The sequence below is a fragment of the Argopecten irradians genome, chromosome 6 (assembly GCF_041381155.1).
Source record: "Argopecten irradians isolate NY chromosome 6, Ai_NY, whole genome shotgun sequence".
NCBI lineage: Eukaryota > Metazoa > Mollusca > Bivalvia > Pectinida > Pectinidae > Argopecten > Argopecten irradians.
Window position 1 is genome coordinate 45,610,542 of NC_091139.1, and position 13,590 is coordinate 45,624,131.

Consider the following 13,590-nt stretch of genomic DNA (forward strand, 5'->3'; position numbering starts at 1 on the left):
ACCTACAATTATCAAGACAAGTACTTTTCCTAGTCATGTAAGCCGTGATGACTAACAATGCAGCATGTAATGTTAAGACAAGCCTAGCTTAAAACAGAATCGTCTCATTAGTCGTTATTTGCATTGGTAAGACAGAGTACTTAGTATACAGAATCTTATTTACACTCAGCTATTGGTCCTTATTGATATAGAACGAGTAGTGATCCTAAACTCTAATATTAATAGGAAAACATCAAACCAGAACGTCATCAAATACCCCAAACTAGGCAGTATAGGCACATAGGAAGGTCCAAACCCAAGAATTGGTTTCTCTGAAAATATGACGCTAAACTCGTGATAGACAAAACCTACTCTGGAAAGCTCACCCAAAATAATGTATTAATCTCAAATGCGTTCTGATAAAAACTTTATAAAAACTGTATAAAAAATACATAGATACATAATACAATAATCATTGTTATGTTTCAAGATGGCTTAGGATAATTCCGATATACTTCATAACAAATTAAATAAATTGACTAATATATGAGTATGATATACTACTGCAGATTAATGAGAATTTTCCTTTTTGCTGTTGCCTAGTTCAAATATTTCCCCAGCAAATTTAAGCTCTTTACATTTTTAGATGAAAATAACATAATTAATTTATATACACTTGGGTGTTTGTGGTAATAAGTTTTTATAAACTTTTTACGTAACTCAGAATAAGCAGGACATAGTAATACAAAATGCATTTCATCTTCTACATCATTTTTGTCACAAACAGTACAAAGTCTATCGCCTCTGGGAACGGCGTTATAACGGCCAGCTTCAATATGCAGAGAGTATGCATGCATGCGATATTTACTCAATGTTTGTTTAGTTTTAGAATTCAAAGGCTTCTTCAAATAAAATTGAATTTCAAGCTTATCAACAAGATGTTTATCAATTTCACATTTAGAAGACACGTCAAATACGCAACGCAGTTCCTGAATAAATATATCATGCAAGCGCTGTGAATACAATTCCAAAAAGTGTTTTTCATTATCTACATTCTGAGCAATCCAAATATTGTTGAAACCACATCTACCTAAATCATTTTTACATCATACAACCATTTTAATTTATAATTATGGTTTTTTATAATGAGCTCAAATAGAGCATTATAGCATGACTTTAAAATACAGTTTTTTGTTCTTAATGGCTTTAACCAATATTTCATCAACATTATTTTACGCTGTATATGTAAAGTAAACCTACCAGTCTCAAAATACACCATAGAACATTGACTGTTTTTTTCACATGCAATAAACTCTTCAGGAATAAAAGTTGTACAGATTCAATCTTAGTTGCTGGGTGAGAGCCCCATACCTCGCAACAGTAATTAAGCACACATGAAACATAAGCATCAAATAAGGATAATTTTGTTTCAACATTAAGCATATATTTTTTTCATTCTACTATTAAGGAGATAGTATGTTTTTCTTCATTATGATGCTAAAATATTAAGCGCTAGAGTAAATCTCCCATTATAATTGAAAACTAGCCCCAAATAACAAAAATTACCAACAATATCTATAGCCCTTCCTTGAAAGGTACAGTACTCATTAGCCTGTAGACGTTTACTTTTTCTAAAAACAACTATTTTGCTTTTATCTGTATTTAACAGATATTAACTCCATTTATTTGCATAATTTTGCAGATAATCTAACATATGTTGCAGGTCATCAGTAAACAAAACTGTGTCATCAGCATACATAAGTATGAACAAATTTAAAAGTTGCAATTGATAGCTTTGACAATTAGAGTTTATCAATTTACTTTCTATATCATTAACAAAAAGAGAATGAAGCATCGGAAACAAAGATTTCCCTTGTAAGAGTCCGACATGTAAATCGAACATTGCAGATAATTTTCCACTTAATTTAGTACAGGATTTTACATTATCATAAATTGATATAATCACTTTCAACAATCTACCCCTAATTCCACATCGCCATAGTTTAAGCCAAAGCTTATTATGTACAATGCTATCAAATGCTTTACTGTAATTGACAAATACACAATAAAGCTTTTTATTTTGTTGTAAAGTATTGGTAATTAGACTACTTAATGCAAATATAGCATCACGAGTACCGAAACCGGGTTTAAAACCAAATTGCGCATCTGTAACAGCAGATACAGATTCGCTCCATTTTAACCATCTTTTGTTTAAACGACTGGAACGACTGGTAAATAACTTTACTACATGACTAATCAATGTAATACCTCTATAGTTATTTACATTGTTCTTATCACCTTTTGTTATATACAGGAATAATTATACCTTGAGCCGAGGAATCGAGAAAATATCTTACATCCATAATACTATTAAACAATTTTAACAGAACAGGTGCAAAAATGATTTTGTATTCAATCATGTTATCATTTAGTATCATATCGGTACCAGCCGACTTGTTTCTAGACAGACCTTTAATTGCCTGAATAACTTCGTCTAATTCAAAATCCACGTCTAATTCGGAAATTACATTATCGACATTTTTACCATCCAAGCTACTATCAGTGTCAGACGTGATATGATCAGATGTGGTCAGTGTACAAGGACAGTATTTCAAAAAATGAGTTGCCTTCACTATAGTAAGACACGTGATCATGCACGTGACCAATGCCATAACGAAGTAACTGACGTCACTTCCGTGTGGCAGGTTCCTTACACTTCCCCAGACTCCAGTGTAACATTCAATATACCATTGACATATTTGACTGGACATCAGACTTGCTACTTAGAGATGATAAATTAGTCTGAAAATGGCGATGCATTACTGTAATGACGAGTCATGTCAAGTGTAGCTTGGATCTAATTCTCTTAATCACCTGCTGGCACGTCACGGTCATGCATCATGATTTACGTCGATAAACAGAATTCAGAAGACACCGGAAACAGAGGAAAATAACGTAATTACTAGTCAGGAACTCGCTACAATCTTCACGAATGTTACTGAGATTATCGACAGTCACGGAAGTGGGAGATCGGTTCATTTTGAACTACCCGCTAACTATACAAGTAGCGGAGCGACAAATACGAGTAATAGGCGAATTATTTTGTATTTCAAACAAACTATAAAAACAAATTGATGACAAAGTCAAACTAGATCACAGTATTAGCCTAACACGACTTTATACCACCAAAGCATTTCTGCATGGCCTTATCCAATGCTGATCAGATAATAATGGGTTCAGGTATATTGTGGTGTCACGAAACAGGAGGCTTTGAGGGATTACCAAATGTTTGAGACACAAAATGTGATTAAAGGCCAGGGTATGTTTTACCACCAAGACTATTCAACAACTAAATTCTATCGTGAACCGGAAGTACTTTTATACATGTATGCACTTTGAATATTACAGTTACCTCCCTTGCCAGTAGGTGTCCATGGTGACATCATATTTTGTGAACTAAACTCTCGTCGTTTTCTCTGTAAAGTTAGACTGGTTCCCTTAACTTAGTTCTCTACTCTCCGCCAGGCTGCGCTCCGCTCACTAGGGACCGGTAGCGGGTAACCATGATGATTTTTCTGATTGGTCAATCTACATATCCGGTTCACAGGCATCACTTTTTTAGACGTGGGAAAACCCATTAAGCACGAAGCGACGGATCTTCACGTAAAGAATAAATAATTTATTTGAACGATATATAAACAAAAGTAAATAAGGTCTTAAGTTTTGAAATTATTTCGTGCTAACAGAGATTAGAGTGTTTATAGGAACGACGTTAATGACGTTGTTTTCTCTTAACGGAAGTAGCCGTCTCCATGATGACATATCATGCGCAGAAATGATGCGCACTACTCTGGAGTTGGAATTCTCACTCAAGATGGCTACTCGCTACCGGTCCTCAGTGAAGCGTACGCAAGGGAGGTAACTGAGACGGGAACCAGTCTACTCTGTAAAGTATGAGGTTACGCTTGCAAACATATGACGTCACAATCAATACATATCCACAAGGGCAGACAACTCTGTGATATGCCAATACGAAATACGCAGTAGCAAGTGTTTCCATGTAACGTTTTTACATCGTTTTATCGAAAATTTGCTCGCTCATAATTTGTAGAGGTAGTAAAGCCATGAGACGGACCTGTAACACACGCAGAACATTATAAACGAAATGGCCGCACTGTTGCTACAACAGTTTCTTACATTTTATTTCGTTAGGACTACTGCGTTATTGTATCATTTGTATTGTGAATCTTCGGCGGTCATCTTGAATCGTTAGAAGTGACGTTTTAGGAGACAGGTCTTTATCTCAAACTAATGATAACCTTGTACCCTAATAACCTACCCACAATGCTCCGCGGAGCAAAGCAGTATGGGTAGGCCAGGTTACCAGGTTTTTCTAAAATGTGAAAGACCATGCGTTTTATGTTACACATCCCCACGATCCCATGGTGTAGCGAGCGCGTGGTTTTAAGACCGTAGCTTAATGATAATGTTTCCGTGTCTGATTTGTTTCTTATGATGAATCCCAAGCCGGTCGTGGGATTATGACTATTCACCGATCCAAATCCTCCAAGGAAAATAGAGACGGTCGGTATAGTAGCTAAATAAGAGCACTCATTGATCACAGTATCTTGATTAACTGTAGCGATGGGACTGAGGAGAGGTTATCGTCACAGGGAACATTGTTCTATAAACGTTATTGGAGGCCAGTCGAAACATAAACAATCCGTGTGGCGTAGCCTTACTTCGGCCTTAAATATTTGTAGTGATAATTGTATTATTGCTTTGAACAATTGCAATTCTTCGTTGTGGCGGGGGCTGGGGATAATTATGCCTTGAGGAAAAACTACGATCAGTACTGCTTCTTGACTTGGAGGTGTGACAGGGATAGATTGGGCAAATTGTTAGTAGACTTTCAGACATTCTAACTTAGTCGGCTAACACTCAAAGTTTCTCAACAGAAATGGATCTGCTGCATGGATTGGTATTTGTTGGTAAAAGGTGGTAACCAGATCATATATCTTGTTAGATTTAATCGGCAAGGTATAGATACAATATAAAAAAGAAGGTTAATTAAGGTTTTATCTTCGATTTGACTGCGTATACGATAGTATTGAGGCAGTTGGCATTGTTGCCACTAGGTACCGTATACGCAGTCAACATGACGACCAATCCCTGCATTTATTAAAAAAAAATGGTACAAAATTTGGCATGCAAAAGGAAGAAAAGGCGATTTGTTTAAGACCAGTCATATCGTTAGATTATGGCTACGGGGAAATGAAGAGACCGCCATTTACCGATCTATTTATATACCTGTTTGTATAAATTATTAGCATTCTGCATAAATATTAAGACATTTGAATGATTTCTGGTTGTGATTAAGTCTGTAAACAATAAAATAACAAATCAAATTTACATAGTTTACTACCTTGTATTTTGACGTCTGGTCAAAAGCGCTTGAGTGACCTTCGACCAGCGTTCTTTTTTAAGATTGCATTACCTCCCTTACAACTTTCGTTTTTTGAACGCTGTTGTCTGTCATTAGAGGAAGCAGGCGATATATGAATCGGGACTATTTGTCTTAGAATAAAGCCCATAGCATATATCTCCCTGGCTAATGTTGTACTTGGAAGGTGAGATTTACTGAAATTTGGCATTTTTATGTTAAAATTTAATTTTCTTCTAAATTTGAAAATATTGTTGGTAATTTTGGTGCGTGTCATCTTTCTAAACACAGGGGATTGGAAACAAAATTGATAAATTAAGTAGCTATGGTATATCGGGAAAATTATTGATATGGTTAACTGATCATATTAAGAATAGGTCGCATCAAACGTTAAAATTTCGAAGGCAGCTGCAGGGGTTCCTCAGGGGTCTGTCCTAGGCCCCCTTTTAATTATTCTTTTATATTAACGATATTAACATTATCACATATTTCCCTACATGTTTTACTCCCAACATCTTTCGGGTTTTGTATTTACAAGTAAATTATATTATAAAATCCTCCGATACTGACGACAAAAGAGAAACGAATATATATTCAAAGGAAGCCTAAAGTGAACAGGAGAAAGCCAAACGAAGGAAAGGATGATATAAACATTTATCACACTTTTGTCTTTGATAATGAACGTTTTGCCCATGCGATATTAGTGTTGTCCGTGCCGTCATATCAGCGCCCGGGCTGATATCACATTATGACGTCATAATTTGATATCAGCCCGGGCTGATATCAGTTATCAGCCCGGGCTGATATCAGTTATCGGCCCGGGCTGATATCAGTTATCGGCCCGGGCTGATATCACGTCATCCGGGGTTTTCACTCCGGATTTTAGAGTTGCCGCTTTGATTCAGTTTCCTACAGACGATAAGTTGAATAACGGATACAATTTTCAATTTCAAAATAGCTCTCGGATAAACGTATTGAGAAAGATATCAGAAATCAGAAATAGTCTGTTTCATGATGATTTTACTGGAGATATTGTCTTAAGTAAGATCAGGTTGAAATGAGTTTTGTCCACAGTGCCGAAAACTGAGCATCGCAATTCACATAATTATAACACGAAAAGAATGTATTCGGTATAAATGAAATCAACGACATGCGTTTGTCAACAAGAAGAGACACAGGAATAAATTAGACAGTTTAATACGTGTAGTTTAATTTTCCCGTCGAATTCATAATTCATGTCCGTTGTAAAACTGATAATTCTGAAATGAACCCGCTTTGCCGGAATTTGTTGAACATTATCATTTTTTAAGTGATAGTTAGCCTTCAATAGGATCTTGTTAATTTTGCTTAAAATATATGTTTCACTTCGTTCATTTAACCGGGGATTATGTATTTGTTAAAAACATACACATGTACATGTAATGAAGTTTTTCCACTGTTTCAATATTAAATTGGCCTATTATGACCAGTGGAATATCGGTCGATCAATACATTTTAATACATGTTTTTAAATTGTTAAAAAAATTTTCTCTTTTTTTTTTTTTTTCAAAATGTGTGCCCTGCGGCCCTTGGGCTGATATGGCGGTCTCGGGCTGATAAAGGGTGCGATATCAAAATTGACATATAATAACCTCTAATGATTAGTTGAAAGTTATGAAAAGTGGTTTAGAAATTCTGTCGTCTTTATCGGAGTAAAGTAATAGTATATCAGGAGGTGAAATTATCACTTTGAGGAGCATACTGGCCATAAAATGGCCCTCTAACCCCCCCCCCCCCCCCTCTCTCTCTCCTTCTCTCATTTCCTCTTTTCTCTCTCTCTCTCTCTCTGTGTCTCAAATACAACTTTAAATGCCCAATCCCCTTGCACATTTGGGAAAAAAATGTTAAAATCAAATCTAAACACCAAATTGTTTTAAAATCGCATTTGGTATACCGCGCCAATCAAAATCACGATAATATGTGCTTTACGATAATATGTCGCCGGCCATTGCAGAAGAAGTGAGAGACGTACAAAAATTTAGCCATGATGTCCATTGACTCCCAAATAATTTCTTTGACCTTTACAGTACGAATGATAGAATGATATCCATTTCCAAAGCAAACTTAAAAACTTACTTTGGACTTGATTCCACGCTGTCTTGAATACACACCATTCTTCTCTGACGTCATGAATAAAATATGACGTCAAAACACTTACTGACGTCACATCTGACCATGAACTGCAACATATACCTGCTTCATGTGTAATCCGCATAATTTACACATTTTATATCCATCTCTCTAACTGTCGTCTGCGCGAAGCCGTTCATCTTGTTTTAATGGCGACGTTAGGGACAAAGAACTAACATTCTATGGTACAAACCAAATACGAGCTAGGCCTATTAACCTAATACATCTACTTGGATACCACGTGACGCCGTTTTAACCAACAGGAATACAAAATTGTTGCCTAAGGCTGGACAAACATATTTTGTTTCCTTAAAACGCCTATCAACATGTTGTTTATTTATAAAGATGCCTTGTGAGATTTTACAAATCGATGAGTCAAAAGGCTAAGATCATAAAAGAAACGAAACGAATTGAATAGTGGTTTATTTAAAGTCATACTTTATATCTACATAAATATCTAGGAGTACAGTAACATGTTTGCGATGTTAATCACATAAAAATAAAAAGATATATATTCTTACATAAATTAGATGTGATCACCTTTGAAAAAGTACCTGGTCACAAAAAAGCATTAAAAACACCCACTCCGCACTATTGGTCACTACAGTCATAATATACTCACGTCAAGAATATTGTCGGCAGTTTCCGTTGTATCCATGGTAACCCAATCGATCTGACGGCGACGTGATTATAAAAATTCTTCCCAGCCGCCGTTTCGGATCTGTTAATGCTACAGGCTAAAGAAGCCTTCGATACTAGAAATCCAAGCAAGTCTTTATAGCGTTTCTGTATTCCGCACAGGGAAATCCATTCACTGTGATTTTTTCAACCGAAGGCAAAATTAAGATGTCGGAGACTGTTTTTATGAAATGGGTCTGCCATTCTTTACATTTAGTCCTGACGAGGCTGTATCACGAAGCAGTGTTGTACAATGCGACGACATTTGTTTGGCTGAGAACTTATCTGACATGTGTACAGCTCTCATTGAACATATCGGGCCCTGGCCTATGTATATAATGACTCGGGATAATCAAGTACTTCTCTTTTCAAAATATCGATAATCACCCTTATTGAAATTTAGTTTAAGGCTGAACAGGTTAAGAATAATAAGTGTTTACATTTGTGGTAAAGAACTTGAATCACAAATTGAATATCAATCTCGTTTATTTAGTGGGCCGAGCTGCCAAGGACCTCTAATCATTTTGGTGAACAATGTCGATATCGTCTGGAGTCGTTCTGTATACAGCCGGTAAACGTTTCACGATTATCGATTGGTTTTTGAGTTATTGATGTACAAAAGCCAGGTAAAAAGCAACAAAAACCAGAGTAAAATGTCATTACCAAAAATACACTTAAATAGACATGTTTTACACAGTGTGCATTAAGGGCTTATTGATCTTCCAATGACATAACTAATGAAGTCATACATTCCATAGAACAATTTCATCTTTAATTTTTTTAGCAAAACAAATTTCTTTCATTAAAATAAAACATTACGTAATTCAGTTATTTCACACATTGTGCATTTCTGGTTTTTCTGTTTTTCCAATGCTGATGACGACACAAAGTGATTAAGAATATTTGAATATAAAGTATGTATTGCACATAAATCGAAAAAAAGAAAACAATTTTGCATGTTTTCATGATTTGTATGTATTTCTGCAGCTAAAAATAGACATAATCGCTAAGGATTTCCGAAGGCGCAACTCGTTTTGGTATTTTCGTCTTTTTGTGGCTTATCTGATAATGTCGTCTATTCAATCATTGTTTTGTATTTGCTCTGCATCCTTGGATTATATTCTACACAAACTGTCTGCTTTGTTAAATAAATACCAGTAGTTATCAGGACGTCTGCATTGACAAGTCTCTCAACGTTCGACAAAACGGTTTTCGTAAATCTTCCAATTATGCTTATGATAAATGGGAGCGGAGAAAACATGTTCAGCACTAAATCCAATAACATGTCGGCAGCACATCATATACGTAATCCGCTCTAGGTAACACAAATGAGTGATGGAAGGGATTGATATGTGTGATTTGGTGTGTGGACCAATTTAAGCGTTAGATGTGATATAGATTTCCAAAGCAAATAGTAGAAAATTGATGAGGACTGACATAGGATTGATCGCAATCCAAAATCGATTTGACAAAATACCAACAAACTACAGATTTTTTACGGGGACTACTGGATACAATAAGATCAGTGGTGCCGGAGGAGCAAGCGGTATAAACGACATCTGTCATACAAAAAATAGATCATAGCGCACCCGCTATGAAAAATGTAAGTCTCCGCAACCCCCGACATCAAAAAATCTAGGTCACAACGCCAGCCAGAAAAATCTAGGTCAAATCCACATTAACAGTTTCCAGTAAAACTCTGAGACATATCTTCGTGTAATGAATCTATTCACAGTCTAATGACTAATCAATTCACCATGTGCTAATATTTACAGCAATAGGTTCATGGTTGTCTTTTTCTTGATTCCTGATAACGGAATGCGCGTATTGAAGATGACACAGACGTTCCACTGAAACCATACTTAATCAACTTTACTTAACGACAAGGCGTACTACTTTTTATCAAACCCACGACAGAGATATCTAACGCCCGTTATAAAAATGACTGTGATTCACTTGGTCGTGCAACATTTCAGCTTTATTGAGAACAGAACTATTATATGTTGGTTTTTATTTAATGAAACTCTTCATTTGAAATTCAGTATGAGCTAATGTTATATAACAATATAGGATCCATTAGAGTAGATACGATAGGGGACGATTTCACAAAGTTACAATAACTAACTGTGAGTGTGGTGAACTATGGTTGAGAGTATCCCCTCTTGCGTGAAGACACCTATCTCCACATCGTCGAATTGAATAAGATTGTTTTCTGTTAAAAAAACCAACCCCGGATTTATTTACAGGTATAGACATTTTGAAACGAGATATAATACCTAAAAAGGACAAGAGGCCCAAAGGGCCTTAACGGTCATCTAACTACCTTGGCAATAGTAAAATTAATTATATATGGTGTCACTTTGTCATATATCCGATATAAAGCTTCTTAACGACAGGTTATAGCATCCATACTTAAACAAGACACACCTCAGCTGTCTGACCTCTGTGTACCGACGTACCATGGTATACCAAACTTCTGATTCTGATTCACCAGTATAAACAGGACACACCTCGGCTGTCTGACCTCTGTGTACCGATGTACCATGGTATACCAAACTTCTGATTCTGATTCACCAGTATAAACAGGACACACCTCGGCTGTCTGACCTCTGTGTACCGATGTACCATGGTATACCAAACTTCTGATTCTAATTCACCAGTATAAACAGGACACACCTCAGCTGTCTGACCTCTGTGTACCGATGTACCATGGTATACCAAACTTCTGATTCTGATTCACCAGTATAAACAGGACACACCTCGGCTGTCTGACCTCTGTGTACCGATGTACCATGGTATACCAAACTTCTGATTCTGATTCACCAGTATAAACAGGACACACCTCAGCTGTCTGACCTCTGTGTACCGATGTACCATGGTATACCAAACTTCTGATTCTGATTCACCAGTATAAACAGGACACACCTCGGCTGTCTGACCTCTGTGTACCGATGTACCATGGTATACCGAACTTCTGATTCTGATCCACCAGTATAAACAGGACACACCTCGGCTGTCTGACCTCTGTGTACCGATGTACCATGGTATACCGAACTTCTGATTCTGATCCACCAGTATAAACAGGACACACCTCAGCTGTCTGACCTCTGTGTACCGACGTACCATGGTATACCAAACTTCTGATTCTGATCCACCAGTATAAACAGGACACACCTCAGCTGTCTGACCTCTATGTACCGACGTACCATGGTATACCGAACTTCTGATTCTGATCCACCAGTATAAACAGGACACACCTCAGCTGTCTGACCTCTGTGTACCGATGTACCATGGTATACCAAACTTCTGATTCTGATTCACCAGTATAAACAGGACACACCTCGGCTGTCTGACCCCTATGTACCGATGTACCATGGTATACCAAACTTCTGATTCTGATTCACCAGTATAAACAGGACACACCTCGGCTGTCTGACCTCTGTGTACCGATGTACCATGGTATACCGAACTTCTGATTCTGATCCACCAGTATAAACAGGACACACCTCGGCTGTCTGACCTCTGTGTACCGATGTACCATGGTATACCAAACTTCTGATTCTTATCCACCAGTATAAACAGGACACACCTCGGCTGTCTGACCTCTGTGTACCGATGTACCATGGTATACCGAACTTCTGATTCTGATCCACCAGTATAAACAGGACACACCTCGGCTGTCTGACCTCTGTGTACCGATGTACCATGGTATACCAAACTTCTGATTCTGATCCACCAGTATAAACAGGACACACCTCGGCTGTCTGACCCCTATGTACCGATGTACCATGGTATACCAAACTTCTGATTCTGATTCACCAGTATAAACAGGACACACCTCGGCTGTCTGACCTCTGTGTACCGATGTACCATGGTATACCGAACTTCTGATTCTGATCCACCAGTATAAACAGGACACACCTCGGCTATCTGACCTCTGTGTACCGATGTACCATGGTATACCGAACTTCTGATTCTGATCCACCAGTATAAACAGGACACACCTCGGCTGTCTGACCTCTGTGTACCGATGTACCATGGTATACCAAACTTCTGATTCTGATCCACCAGTATAAACAGGACACACCTCGGCTGTCTGACCTCTGTGTACCGATGTACCATGGTATACCAAACTTCTGATTCTTATCCACCAGTATAAACAGGACACACCTCGGCTGTCTGACCTCTGTGTACCGATGTACCATGGTATACCGAACTTCTGATTCTGATCCACCAGTATAAACAGGACACACCTCGGCTGTCTGACCTCTGTGTACCGATGTACCATGGTATACCAAACTTCTGATTCTTATCCACCAGTATAAACAGGACACACCTCGGCTGTCTGACCTCTGTGTACCGATGTACCATGGTATACCGAATTTCTGATTCTGATCCACCAGAATAAACAGGACACACTTCGGCTGTCTGACCTCTGTGTACCGATGTACCATGGTATACCAAACTTCTGATTCTGATCCACCAGTATAAACAGGACACACCTCGGCTGTCTGACCCCTATGTACCGATGTACCATGGTATACCAAACTTCTGATTCTGATTCACCAGTATAAACAGGACACACCTCGGCTGTCTGACCTCTGTGTACCGATGTACCATGGTATACCGAACTTCTGATTCTGATCCACCAGTATAAACAGGACACACCTCGGCTGTCTGACCTCTGTGTACCGATGTACCATGGTATACCGAACTTCTGATTCTGATCCACCAGTATAAACAGGACACACCTCGGCTGTCTGACCTCTGTGTACCGATGTACCATGGTATACCAAACTTCTGATTCTGATCCACCAGTATAAACAGGACACACCTCGGCTGTCTGACCTCTGTGTACCGATGTACCATGGTATACCGAATTTCTGATTCTGATCCACCAGTATAAACAGGACACACCTCAGCTGTCTGACCTCTGTGTACCGATGTACCATGGTATACCGAACTTCTGATTCTGATTCACCAGTATAAACAGAACACACCTCGGCTGTCTGACCTCTATGTACCGATGTACCATGGTATACCAAACTTCTGATTCTGATCCACCAGTATAAACAGGACACACCTCAGCTGTCTGACCTCTGTGTACCGATGTACCATGGTATACCGAACTTCTGCGGATTCTGATCCACCATTAAAACCCAGCTAGTAAAGTTTCCTTTGTTGTATATGACCATTATATTACAGAACGGACACCTAGGAGTCCATTATGTAACTCTCTGTCCATTATTATAGGGCCACTGTCCATTATTCCCCACAATAATGGACAGTCTATTTTGAACAAAGGGAAAAAACCGCTGCTG

General features: G+C 38.0%; 1 pseudogene; it reads right to left on the reverse strand.

Annotated features, from left to right (window-relative positions):
- Nucleotides 1–539: 539 nt before the first annotated feature.
- Nucleotides 540–1,834, reverse strand: LOC138326560 (uncharacterized; annotated as a pseudogene).
- Between the last annotated feature and the right edge of the window lie 11,756 nt (nucleotides 1,835–13,590).